The following is a 13,283-nucleotide window of genomic DNA, read 5'->3' as shown; positions in this document are numbered from 1 at the left end:
CGTACCCGAGAGTCTGAGACAACAGGTTACTGGACTAGCTCATGAGGGACACCGTTGAGCTGTTGCTACTAAAAGAGCTCTCTGGGACTGAGTGTCGTTTCCTCATCTTAATTAAAGAGTTAAAATAGAGTCAAAGGCATGTCATTTGTGCAATTGCTTGTCATCCAAGATAAACCTGCATCCATTAAAAATGTCTGATCTACCAAAGCATGCATGGGCAAATATTGCAATTGATTTCTTTGGACCCCTTGACAACGGTCATCATCTACTAATAAATGTCAAGCACCAGAAAAGCACACCTCTCTGGCCATAGGCTAACAGTCTTGTCGAGAGATGTATGAGCACCCTCAAGAAGGCAGTTTAGCGTGCAGCACTGGAAAAGCTTGAACTAATCAGTTCATCAGTCTAAGATGTGTGCAGACACGTCAACTCCACACTCTACCACGGGTGAAAGCCCTTCCACCTTAATGTTTGGGAGAGCCATAGGAACAAACTGCCACAATGGACCAATGAGAGATCTATTGCCATTGGTAAACTTCGAACTACTAACTCATCTCTTAAACACAAAATTAAGACCTATGCGGATAGACACCTCTGTGCTCAGAACACTGTGTTAAAAAACAGGAGATTAAGATATCGTTAAGCAGAAACAGAACTCAAGTCTGATGCTTGATTTGATGCTGACCCACTGAGGGTTGTGACTAGTAAAGGACACATGGTGATTGATCACTGTCAAAAGAATATCTTTATGTGAGATTCTTTGCATTTCAAGCACCTGCCTCAACCTCTGCCAGCTCCAGATGTCAGAAGTGGACTTATCCACCTGAGAATCCAATGTCTCTATCACAAGTGCCAGCCATGGCCACTTCTGCCGTATCTCCGCAATCTTAAATGACCAGATCTGTGCGACTGATTCGAGCACTGAAACGAGTTATTGAAGAGTTGCGATGTATATATGTATTATTTGTACTTTTTATTTAACAAAGGGGGAGATGTAGTGTCTTGTGAGTTAGCGATGACGGGACCCTTTTGGTTCCTGACGGACTCCGTAGAACAATTATGTAAGTGCTTCGGTGTGGGTAACAATTTAAAGTGTAGTATATTCAGTTAATGATTACACGCTGAGGAATAAAGACGTGTAACACCAAGTTCTGTGTGTGGCATGATCATCTGCATGTACCCAGGCTGGGGAGGACGCCAAAAGCATCACTATATCTTGTACATAAAGTAACCACTTCTTGGCATAATAGTGTGTATTATGAGGATGGGAGAATATTAACATTGAATAGCCTATTATACAGAAAGCTGCCTGAAGGTGAATAGCTAAGTTACTTTTACTCTGAAAGCTATATTAGTATGAAAATTAAAGTACACAAGTCTTCAGACAAGAATAGAATTTGGAATGGGATGAGTCTAAGCTCAACAAGTTATGTACAATGCTTCACAATTTAGGGCCAGCAGTGGTGATAGGTCGGACTTCCGTGCTTCTTGGCATGGATGGGTTCGATCAAGCTGCTTGGGGAGTGTCAATTGACTGTAAACCATTAGCTGGTACAGCACATCTACTCTTTTGCTGTGCGCTTCAAGTCGGTGAAAGGTAAACTTCCATCATTGTTTCACCAGTCTTACAGTAGTCAGCAGCTTTTGAACAATGGCCATTCTGTAATATTCTCCATTCTAACTCCCTTCAGATGAATCCAGGCTCACTTCTAACTGCATAATTAATGCATATGTGTCTTATAAAGACAATTAATAATGTGGAATTTTCTAAATGCTTGTTCTGGTGATGTCCACCAAAATGATAAATAGGAGCAAAACATCAACTACAGTAGCTCAACTTGAATGGTACCATTAAACGTGTCTAAGTACAGTTCATTGAATGATTATCTCCTGTGTACCACAACAAGCTGCAATATTTTAATCACGGTGTGCTTTTCTTTCGTAATTTGTTTGGCACAATAGCACGTGGTTTTTCACAGTTGTTTTCTTGCTCTATCCACCACAAGGTCACTACCAAATATATGATACTGCTGATTAACAATAAATTGTATAACAAGACGCCACAATCCGAGATTTATTTACTAGGTTAAATTTCACATTTGTGCTCCGTAGGAATTTATTAAGCCCCTATTCAACACAAATATTTAAACAAATTCCCAAAATTTGTACCCCTTGTCATGGTTATGTCTAGCACAATTGAGCTGTGGATATCTACATCTAACTTTTTGAGGTCGTCTGTTGGCAACATTTGTGATATGCATTTCTGTTATTTATATTTCCTATTGTCTCTTCAGTAATATGGGGGCATAGCGACATCTATAAATTGACGGGGTTGGACAGGTAAAAGGTCTGAATACATGGATATTATGAGGTGGGGTTCTAGGCAGGGGCGTAACACAGGCCCCCGCGGTGCGAGGGGACCCCAAGCTCGAGGGGGCCAACTCAGCACAGCACTTCGGCCAGAGAGCTCCTGATAGAGTCCGGAGGGGGCCCCTCCATGTACCTTCCAGGGGGCCCCCTGACTTTCCGTTACGCCACTGGTTCTAGGAAGGAATGACAGTCCTTTACAGTTAGAGTACAGCATTTAGAGATGGGCTGCAAGAAATGAAAGTTGTTTTTTTTGTGGAATGTTAAGGGAAACGCAATCTGTTTTCCCCATACATGGTCACCTTCTGAAATGTATTCCGCCCTGATAAAAGTAAACCAGTTACTAAAGTGAACGTAAAATAGAGCCATCAATTTTTTTAATGACAAATATATAGGTAATCTCAACAAATGAGTGAGCAAAGATGATTTGGAAACAATCAAACTTCCTTCTCTTTCTACTGTTTTTATGAAGAAAAAATAATGCTTCAAGTAGCCAAGGGTTCTGTTTGTCAGCATTTTAATGCCTATTATAATGCTGCTAGCCCCCGGTACCTAAATTAAGAAAGCCGCTGACCCAATGGCTGTACGCTGATGAAAACGCCCATAGCATGTATGCAGAGCCATACTGCATGAAGAGCTCTAATTTCCTTTTGACTTACAGGCGCTGTCTTGGTTTTCAGCACAGATGCAAGTGCTGAAGCAAGGAGAAATTTGATACAAGCAATGATTCGTAATAAGCCAGAAATCGCTCACGCTGGCATTGCAAAGGGCGAGTTCAGCTATTTTCTATATGCACATTAGCTGCATTCTGAAATATGCAATTCAATGAAAAGCAATGCAGATCTATTAATGGTTTTTCACACACAATGCAAGGGAAGGAATATTTATCTTACATTATAAAATCACATTTAATGATGCTTTTCACAGATTCCTTTCTCTTTAAGTGATTATCCTATGGATGTCCCTCAGCATCTTTCCATGTCAACTGATCAGCACAGGACACTAGCATCAATAAGTCTCCAACTCTAGGTATATACAAAAAATATCTCAAGAAAACAAGCGCTCCAAAATTGGACTGTAGAAGAATGATGAATATTATTGTGCTGTTGTTGAATAGAAGCTGAATTCTTCTGAATCTGTGATCTCTTAGCCGCATCTTCGCAATCCCCAAAAATAATTCTATGAAGCCTGCTCAGCTATCTCTAAACTAACCAATAAATGGTGAAGGCTAGAAAGGGAGCATATGTCTACTGGAGATAAAATGTTCATGAGAAATACAATACCTTCATCCTCTTGAACACTAAATCCAAACTTAGTGTTCAATCAATAAAAAAGGCTTGCAAGAGAGATTGTATTGAAGGACAACAGTATTATTTTGTCAGAACAAACTTTGCAAATTTCTTCTGCACTGTGGAAAGTATGAATCAGGCTCAATCAACCTTATGCATTAATTGGAATGGACATAACAACGTAGGTAGTTTTCATTTCAATAAGCTGTTTTTCGACTTAGAAGTGCAATATTTTACCTGTTAGATCGTTGTGGTAAAGTTATTATTATTCATTTAAGGTAAGGTAGGCAGTTACACTGAGTGTCCCAAACTAAGTGTCCGCAATGACTCAGAGAGCCCAAAGTTACGAAACAGTTGATACAAGCTGCTGCCGAAACAGGTAAGAATGTTAATTGAAAATATTCTAATTTAAGCTCCAAAAAACATCTCAGACAAAGCAATACTATGATGCATGAGAGCTGCATGAATTATTTTTAGTTACTATGCTGCTGCAGATAGCTTACGAGGGTAATTCATATCGGGCCCTAGAATCCCTATATCCTACAACTGAACTCTAAACGGGACTCGAAATGATATGTGGAATGCACACATTTTTGGGGGAAACTGTTTTGCTCTTTGACGCCTATTAAGTGCAAAGTGTAACCTGCTGTTTGAAAATGTCTCAAGCAGGGGAATCTATGGACCTCCGGGAGTCTTTGTAGATTGACAGGCATGCCCCGGCAGCGCGTCAACAAGTGAGGACATCAGAGCGCATGTATTTTGAAAGAGTTTTGGGTCAGGGAAGTTGCTCACCTGCTCGGAAACATTTGTATTTGTCGGTGAGCCAGTTCCTATTCCACTGATAACACAGGATCCACTAAGACAAAAAAACATTGGGTCGCAGTGAGTTAAAAAAACCTGTGAAATGCTAGAAATGAGATAGAGATTTGTTAAGAGGTTCTGTTGTGTGACTGAGGTAGGGGTTACTCCTTTGGTACAAGAAGGCAAGGTAGCATAATAAAACTGTCTATCTGCTAAAGAACGCCTGAACCTGGTAGAGCTCTTAGAACGAGACCAGCCGTTTCAACAGATGTGTTATGGTTGATGCACAGAAACCGAATGCTGAAAATCAAGACATTGAATCTACCTGTCAGTTAGATTTCTGATGCTTGGAACTGATCATCAGGAAAATATGTGGGTTGCACTCAAGAAACAAGTGAAATAGGGTTTCAGGAATCGAGTCAAACCCCGCTGAGCATGATGCTAGATCTTAGCCCAGCTTCTTCAGCCTAGGCTGACTCCAAAAGTAAATTGCAGCCAGGTTGTTGATGTCCTAACTGGAGATAGATTTGGCTTCTATGGTTGGACAACTCAACCAATAACCTTACAAATTAAGGAATACAAATCTCGAATTCACAACAGTTTGGACACTGGATTTACAATATACAGTGGCCAAGGCAAAGGCTTTTGCTAAGCAGTTGAATTACAGATGCTGCTCATGTCCCACAGTCTGACTTGATAATCCTCTGATTATTGGTGAAATTCTGGTGAGAAGCCTATAGATATATACGTAGAATACTGTTATGTTCATAGTATAGCATAATGAGGCATTCTGAGAAGTGTGAACACCACAGTTAAAGATTGTATTTCAATTACTCCATGATAAAGCAATCAGGGAACGTCTGTGAAATAGGTCATAGACAGCAAACATGTTCTTCATGGAGACAGCAACTAGTAGGTACTCTTTTCATTGAGATCAAAATTGGCGCCAGAATGTGAGGGTTTTGTAATGAATGTAAAAAGAAAAACAATTATTATGATTATTTCAAATGAATTTATTGTGGGAGGGCTTCAGAGGGGCTCACGAGGCAAGCATTGGTAACCTGTCTTGCGGCAGATGTTGAGTTAGTTTGAAGAAACATGCTAATTAAGACTTCTGTTATTGCTTACTCTTCTATATGATAATAAAACTTAGAATGAGTTTCCCCAGAGTGCACACACTACTCCTGCATAAAGGGGAGCTTCAGCATCCGACTTGATGTGTTTAGGCCATTTCTGTCATATGCATGACCACAAACTTCATCAACTTTGTGTTACTGGTATACTGACCTCCATGCAGCCCAGGGGATGTTCAAAGGTGCGAGGTGGGGCAAGGCCAATGCCAGCATAGAGGAACAATGTCAGGACACCACAAAAGAGAACCCATGTCAGGACAAGTACAATTTCCTCGGGGTGTGGATGGTGACAGCAGATATCAGCGTGATAACATGAACACTGAATATGTTGCAGAGCACGGGCTTAGAAGGATGACGAGCCAGAGCCTACTGTCACAATGCAGCGGAACATCCCATGCCCTACCGAGTGCTACTGTTTTCCAGCAAGGCTTACTTCGCCAACCCTGCATAGCCTAGTTCTGGTGATCAATGGATCTGCAGAAATTTAAACAAAGAGAGTGTGCATCCACCCTCTCCATACTCAAGTTATTTCAGCTCTACATTTCATTGTGTACAGGAAAAATTGGAAGTGACACAAGCGAGCTGAGTGCCTGTAAAGAAACAGTCTTCTTTTGATGTTTTAACATTCAGGTCAACTGCCATTTCTCTTCAATTAAGTAAAAACAAGCTCTCCCAATTTGGACAATTCTGCTGAGGTATTCCAGCTATACTGAAGCTGTCTCTCAAGTAAATTGATCGGGTCCTTTCCTTCTTTACTGAGGGATGGGACGATGTTTTTTGTTTTGTGAGAAGGATTTTAAGTAGGGTAAAAATCGTTTCTGTTATATTTCTGCTATCCATCGATGTAATACAAGCTGGGAGGAAACAAAATTCACAAGAACACTATTGGTCATAACATGGAAGCAACTTGCAATCCTTTTTTATGTTGGATGTATGATAGGCAACGGGGCTTAATCGACTCACTTTCCCATTTGGGAACTCACACTTATGTTATTTGTTATGCTAAAAACCATGTTGCTTCTTAAAAGAGTATTCACTGCTGAACTAGATTAATGTTATACAAGATTTCACCGCTGTAGTGACCTTTCACAAGTTTTCTAAGACATTCGCTTTTCCTAAAAGATGCTATATACAAAAGCAAAATATCAACCCAGCCCACTTGACTATATGTTTCTATGGTTAGAAGTGAACAATGGAAAATTTGAAAAGCGAGATATTGGTGGTTGATGCCAATGTGGAAAAGGGCATAGCTTTGCAAGCTTATGTGCATTAGCAGAGGTCTCTTAGGTGATTTACTGAAAAGACTAATTTTCACTAAACAAATTAATGGAGAAAACATATAGGTAAGAAATGTTTTATTTTCCCTGTTCTTAGTCTATAATGAAATCAACAAAGACAAAGCAAGGCTTCTTCAAAGTGGAAATAGAACATCAGCAAGGGGTAGAACATTTCTTAATAAAATGGGAATATTTTAATTCAACATTGCTCAAATACAATAATCAGTAGACAAATAAAACTGCAATATCATGCATGACTGAGGTAAGCAGTAAAGAGGAGAGCATATGGGGTCTTGTGCCAGTTGTGTAACAGGCTACAAAGCCTTTTTATTTAAAAAACACAAAGTGGCATTTCCACACGGAGTATTGGTCGACTAATCATGTTTGTAACTAAGAACTGTGTATGATGGAAGGTTCAAAACTGCAAATCATCATCATAACACTTGTTACATACATGTAGCGTGACCAGTCCGCCTACATAAACTGAAAACTATAAAACTCTTTCAAACGAATCGTCACCAGAGTCACAGAAGGCTAGGCGAGTAATGCTTCCAACATATGCTCGCTACAAGATTTGTTTTCAGTAGAATGAACTCTGGTACTTTTCTGGAACGGAACTTAAATATGACTTTCATGGGACAAGACCATTTTTGGGATAATTCTGCTTTTAGGAGCCCTAGATGGAAGACTGTGGTCTCAAAGGTGACCAAAAGCTAGCAGGCAAGACTTGAGACTTTTATATGAAAGAACCATAAATTATTTCAACACTCAGGAAGCTTTTTTCAGCAAGCTCTAGTAACATTTGGATTATGGCCTTGTCAAAAATGTATGTACTTGTATAGTAAACTCCAAAACCACTTACAAGGACTTGCTAATATGGAAAACGAGGCATACTTCAAAGGAAATGAAATATCGTCTTTATTAACAGATTCGCTTGTTGTGAATTCTACATTAACCTTGACTCGCAAAAGTGCAGTTAGGCAGGCCCTAGGAACTGCTGATTGATTGGTCACAGGTGGGAGAAGGGTGCATAGCTGGTAGGCTCACACTCAGGCAGGAAACTCGTGTTCAATCCCACAGACAGGCGCAACGACATTACAATAGTCACTGCAGATTGCCCCAATAAAGCACAAGTGGCCTGACGGGATACGCGTGCTCCTAAAAACACCATAAAGTCAGGTGCCACATGAGTTAGGGCCACAATAGCCAATCAGGACCTAGCACATGTAGTGATCACGCGCTCCCCATGCCAGACATCTGGACACATTCACCACTGGCAACACTGTGTCCACGCAAGGTCGAGATCCACCTTTAGTAACCACTGACCATTAATTTATGACTCTAAAGGAAACAACCAACATTAATTACCATATGGTACGCCGAAAACCTATTGTATTTTGTATACAAGACTGTAAATTGACACAGTCATCAGACTAAATGCCTGTAACTGTTCTCCTGACTGAACTGTTTAATTAAACAAACTGTTACTATTTTGCAAAATGCCTCTTGTCTTCTGTTTTTTAAGGAATTCTACTTCGAGCAACAGACTTCTACTTTCCATGATGCAACATATACTGACCTGGTGGCGGCAGGAGGTATTATAAAAAACATTGCTGCTGATGATATCTCTGTGTCAGTGTACTGACAAGAACTTGCTTTTGGTATCTGTGGCACTCGGCTCCTCCCTTTCCCATACAAATTGACTTTTTTAACAGACGATTCGATGAGCTGATAAAAACCTTTTTCTTCCTTTTGACTAGACTGTGTTTTTGCAACAATTGACTGGATGATTTTCCCTGAATACATCCCCCGCTCTGGCCAAGCCTTTCTCTAAGGTATCACTGCTTCACAAAGGCGCACTGTGCACACGCTGACGGAGGGAGGTTATATGGAGCAATCACAATTCCCAATGTACTCACATGAAATTGCTCGATCAATAACAACTTGCTTCCTCTGTCAGAAGCATAGTTTCCACAATGAATGTGATTGCCACAATCCAGTATTTCGTCCTTCGCTCACAGCGGGGCCCATACTGTACTGATTACATGTCACCACGTGATAAAATCATTTAGGAAAGATGTGGATAGCATTATTACCCCTACAAAGCCTATGAGTGATGTCTTTCTTGTTCTAGCAACTTAATGTCTTATACGTTTGAGAACACAGTTTGTGAAGATGGAACTTACTCACAGTAGCTACCAGTATATCAGAATGAGATAATTGTTCAGCTGATCGATGTCATATTGAAATCTCTCCAACCCTGACCTCTCCAGCCTTGCTCTACCCATGCCCTCCCCAACTTTAAGAGCACTCAGCAGCTTTAAATTTGTAATATTTTGGTCCCCTATGCTATTGTTTCTGTGATGCATGCAGTGACAGTCTTACTGGACAAATGCACAGCTTGGAGGACAGGAGAATGAGTGAGAGATTGTGAGACATTTTTATATCCTCAAAGCAAGAAACACAAATAATGGACACGGCTAGACAATGGTATCCATTGGCTGGCTGTCTCTCTCTTGATATTGGACAAGCATTTGACACTATTAGTTAGGACTTTATGTTGGCGGCACTTGCAACTTTTGAGATACCCCCAGAGTATGTTCGATGGGTGCAATTGCTATACTCGGAGCCCACAGTGAAGGCCTGAACCGGCCCGTACATTTCTGCTCCATATCAAATATCGTGTGGGACTCGACAGAGCTGCCCACTATCACCACTTTTATTTGTTTTAGCAATAGAGCCTATTGCACAATGTTTCCGCCAAGAGGCCCAGGGCTTGGGAATTTTTATAGACCGCACAGTCCACTCAATGTCGTTATATGTGAATGATATGATCTGTACTTGAAAGACCTATGGAAAAACCTAGGGGCCCGCCTCAGCTAAAGTTCCACATTCGACGACCTTTCTGGTCTCTGGATTAATGCTGATAAATCCTGTGCATTCTTATTAGCAGCCACCTATGTGGAGCCCCCGGTCCCATTCAGACCCTTGAATATATACAGGGTGCCACAAATGTTTTGTTATTTAGTTGTCCAAGTATAATGCGACACCGTGGATTTCTTGGAGGGCAAACTTCTGAGACTGATTAATGCCATATGTTCACAGGTGGGCTTTTGGACCACGTTCCCTTTGTCGGTAGCCGGACGCCTAGCTTTGTCTAAAATGGTAGTGTTGCCCTAACTTTAATACTACTTTGTGAACCTTCCGGTCCTGATACCGGCCCGGGTGTTCTACATACTAAACTCACTCCTGATGGACTTGGTGTGGTACAGCGGCCACCACAGAATCAGCCTAGCTAAGCTGCAGTTACTAACAGACTAGGGTGGCATGGAAGCACCGGATTTTAAGGCATACTCTATAGCGGGACAGCTGCAATGGTTGGCATACTGGTTGGCTGGATACAACTTGGAAGATATTGGGTATAGCAACAGTATGCTTCGCAGAGGACAACTGCATAGGTTACTCTGTCCTGGCCCCCCCATAGAGATTTTTGTTTGCTGTGCACGGCCCTCTCCTAGTGGAGATTAGACCTAAGATATTTTGCAGCCCGACACCCTACACCCCTAATATAACATTGTGTGGCCTCCCCACCACCTCGGGCACATTGATGGCCGGGAGGCCCCGGCCCTGCGATCAGGAGGGGGTACTGTTCATAGGAGCTCTCTTTGAGGATGTCTTATTGATGTCGCACTCTGATTTTGTGCATGCACATGGGTTACCAGAAATACTGTTTTTAACACATGCTAGCGACCTTGGCTACGTCAAACGGCATTGGGCACCGGACAGGAGGGAGACAGAAATGCATGAGTTATTACAGGCGCTACTAGCTATGGGTCATTGTAGGGTGTCTAAAGGAAATAGGAGTTAAGGGGGTCGCACTTGAGCTTCTCTCCTCCTTTCTCAGAGACGAAGATCAAACAATAATGCTAGGGAACTTCAACTCCCCACCCTACTCACTGCTTGTGGAGCCCCCAGGGGTCCTCCCTCAGCCCCACACTTTTTAATGTTTATGTAGCTAAACTCGCCCTGCATCAATGCGATCAGTGGCTGAATGAGTGGGCACAGCCTTAAGCTTAATGCAGGCAAGACTGAGATTATGGTGTTTGGCACTCCCTCCCCGGCTTGCCTCAACCACCTCGCCCAGTCACCAAAGTGAAGAATTTGGGAATCATCATTGATGACAATCTCAACATAAGTGCGCAAATATCATCAGTTACATCTGCAACTTATTATATCAGTAAAATGATAAGAGAAATTCTTCCTTTTATTCCAGACAGTCAAAGAAAAATTCTAATAACCCTGCTTGTACTTCCCAGACTGGACTATTGTAATTGTTTTTATCTAACCATTCTAGAAAAACATATGAGGCAGCTACAATTAGTCCAAAATGCTGCAACAAGACTGATTTTTAAGCTCCTTAAATTTCATTACATCAAGCAGGCGCGGGTGGGCCAAATTTAAAGTCCTCTGCTTGGCTTACAGAGGATTGCATAACTTAGGCCCGGAATTTTTTTAAACGGCCTTCAAAAGATACAAGCCCAACAGTGAACTCAGATCGGCCAATGCCAACCTATTAGTTGTTCTGACATTCAAAAAGATGCAATGGGGTGGTTGAGGTATAATCCTAAACACTATCAAACTCTGGAACAGCCTCCCACCCCACCTCAGAGCTATTCCTTCATTAACAACGTTTAGGAAGGACATAAAACCTTGCTATTTAACATCTAAAGCTTCTACTCACTGGCCTCTTCTGACAGCGTCAAGACACCTTTGGTATTCACGCGCTTTAAAAATTTCCTAAAATAACGGTAGATATTGATCCAATGGCTGTATCGGGAGCTCCGTACGCAATGGGGAGATAACAGATAGAGAATGGATCTTTCTCCGACAACACTTCAAAAAGATTTTCCGTAATTTAAGATTTAATTCTATTAAATTCTCTATAATCCCTAGAGCCCATCTCACCTCACACAAAATAAACAATGTTTCCTACAGCCTTCTGGAATTGCGCCTGCTGCCACACACCAGATGTAAATCTCATACATATGTGTGGGCCTGCCCTTCCTTCTCTGCCTGCTAGACTAGCGTTGGAATGACACTCCTGGAAGTGACATGTAAAGACAATTGGCACACACTAGAGCAGTGTATTCTAGGTTTGCATCCCAGACCTAAAAGCTCCAAAGTGACAAGTCATTTTGTAGACTTAGCCTTACTATTAGCAAAACATCTGTTGATCAGACATTGGAAATCCCTACGGGTTCCCTGAGTTGCTCGTTGGCGGGAGGAGATGGAGTATTGGGGCCTGGCTAGGAGCGGAGCAATCTGGCATGAAGAATATAGAGGGTTGCGCTAGTAACTGATATCACTGGAATGGGATTCCTTGCAGGAGGCCTTCCGAGTACATGAAGAGGGGAGCAATGATGAGCAGTAGTCAACACGATTAAGCTTCCCAAAAACATAACAGAGAAGTGTACCGCCCCCTTCCCCCAGCGCTACACCATCGTTATTCAGTCCACGATACCTGATTACACCCACGTTTTTGGTTTGAGAGACTTTAGCCCTAAGACCAGAGTATACACGTACACCGTAAACTGACACGTTCCTCATCTGCGTAATATACATTACTTATAGTTCTCAACACCTATTACCCCATACTCATACATAGGTGATGACAGCTAGTTGATGGGGGAGGGTGGGAAAGTTGTTAGAATTGCAGGACTCGAGGATATCCCTGTGGCTTGATACTGTACATTTTCTGATGCTGTATTCCATTATTTTACTGAGATCATATATGCTGAAGTTCCTGTGAATGACAACTTGAATCTGTGCTCCATTAAAAAACAGAAATAAACTTTGTGTCAAAAAAATTAAAAAATCAGAGCAATAAACACAATGAGATGCCCTTTGCTTGGGAGAGGTGAATGTAGTACCAGAGCTCAGAGTAAGAACGTGGAGAGAAAAAGGCTCAGGAACGACCCAGGGGACAAGTTTATATACAGCACCAAGCATGCACAATTGGGAAAAACATTCTAGAGAGCGCCTTAACATTGCAAATCTTTATGACTAGTTATAGCTCCAACCAGCCAAAGTAGTAGGCACCTAAAATACATTCACAACGTAATGTGGAAAAAGGGACACCTCTGTCTAATAACGGCACCAGATATAAAAAAAAATAAAACATCATAATAAAGTTTGCAAATGTGAGCGATAAAGCGAACCAGGAAGAGAACTATAACACGAGTAACCAGTATGTGAAGTTAAGCAGCAGCAGAACAGAATATTATGCATCTAAGGGGGTGAGCAAGGATTATACAGAAAAGTGTGAGTATATCGTTTGTAAGGAGGAAGGGAACAGCTGGATAGCTGTTCCACATTGATTTAATATCTCCATAGCAGCCATGGCTGGTCCCTGCCAC

At 41.6% G+C, this 13,283-nt stretch overlaps 1 protein-coding gene across 3 annotated transcripts in view; it reads right to left on the bottom strand.

Annotated features, from left to right (window-relative positions):
* RNGTT (RNA guanylyltransferase and 5'-phosphatase) overlaps positions 1–13,283 on the bottom strand; it is a 1,651,651-nt gene that overhangs the window by 406,497 nt on the left and 1,231,871 nt on the right. The window lies entirely within an intron of this gene.

This window comes from Triturus cristatus, chromosome 6, assembly GCF_964204655.1.
Source record: "Triturus cristatus chromosome 6, aTriCri1.1, whole genome shotgun sequence".
In the NCBI taxonomy this organism is placed as follows: domain Eukaryota; kingdom Metazoa; phylum Chordata; class Amphibia; order Caudata; family Salamandridae; genus Triturus; species Triturus cristatus.
The sequence above is the reverse complement of the archived record's forward strand: the minus strand, read 5'-3'. Positions and strand labels throughout refer to the sequence as shown.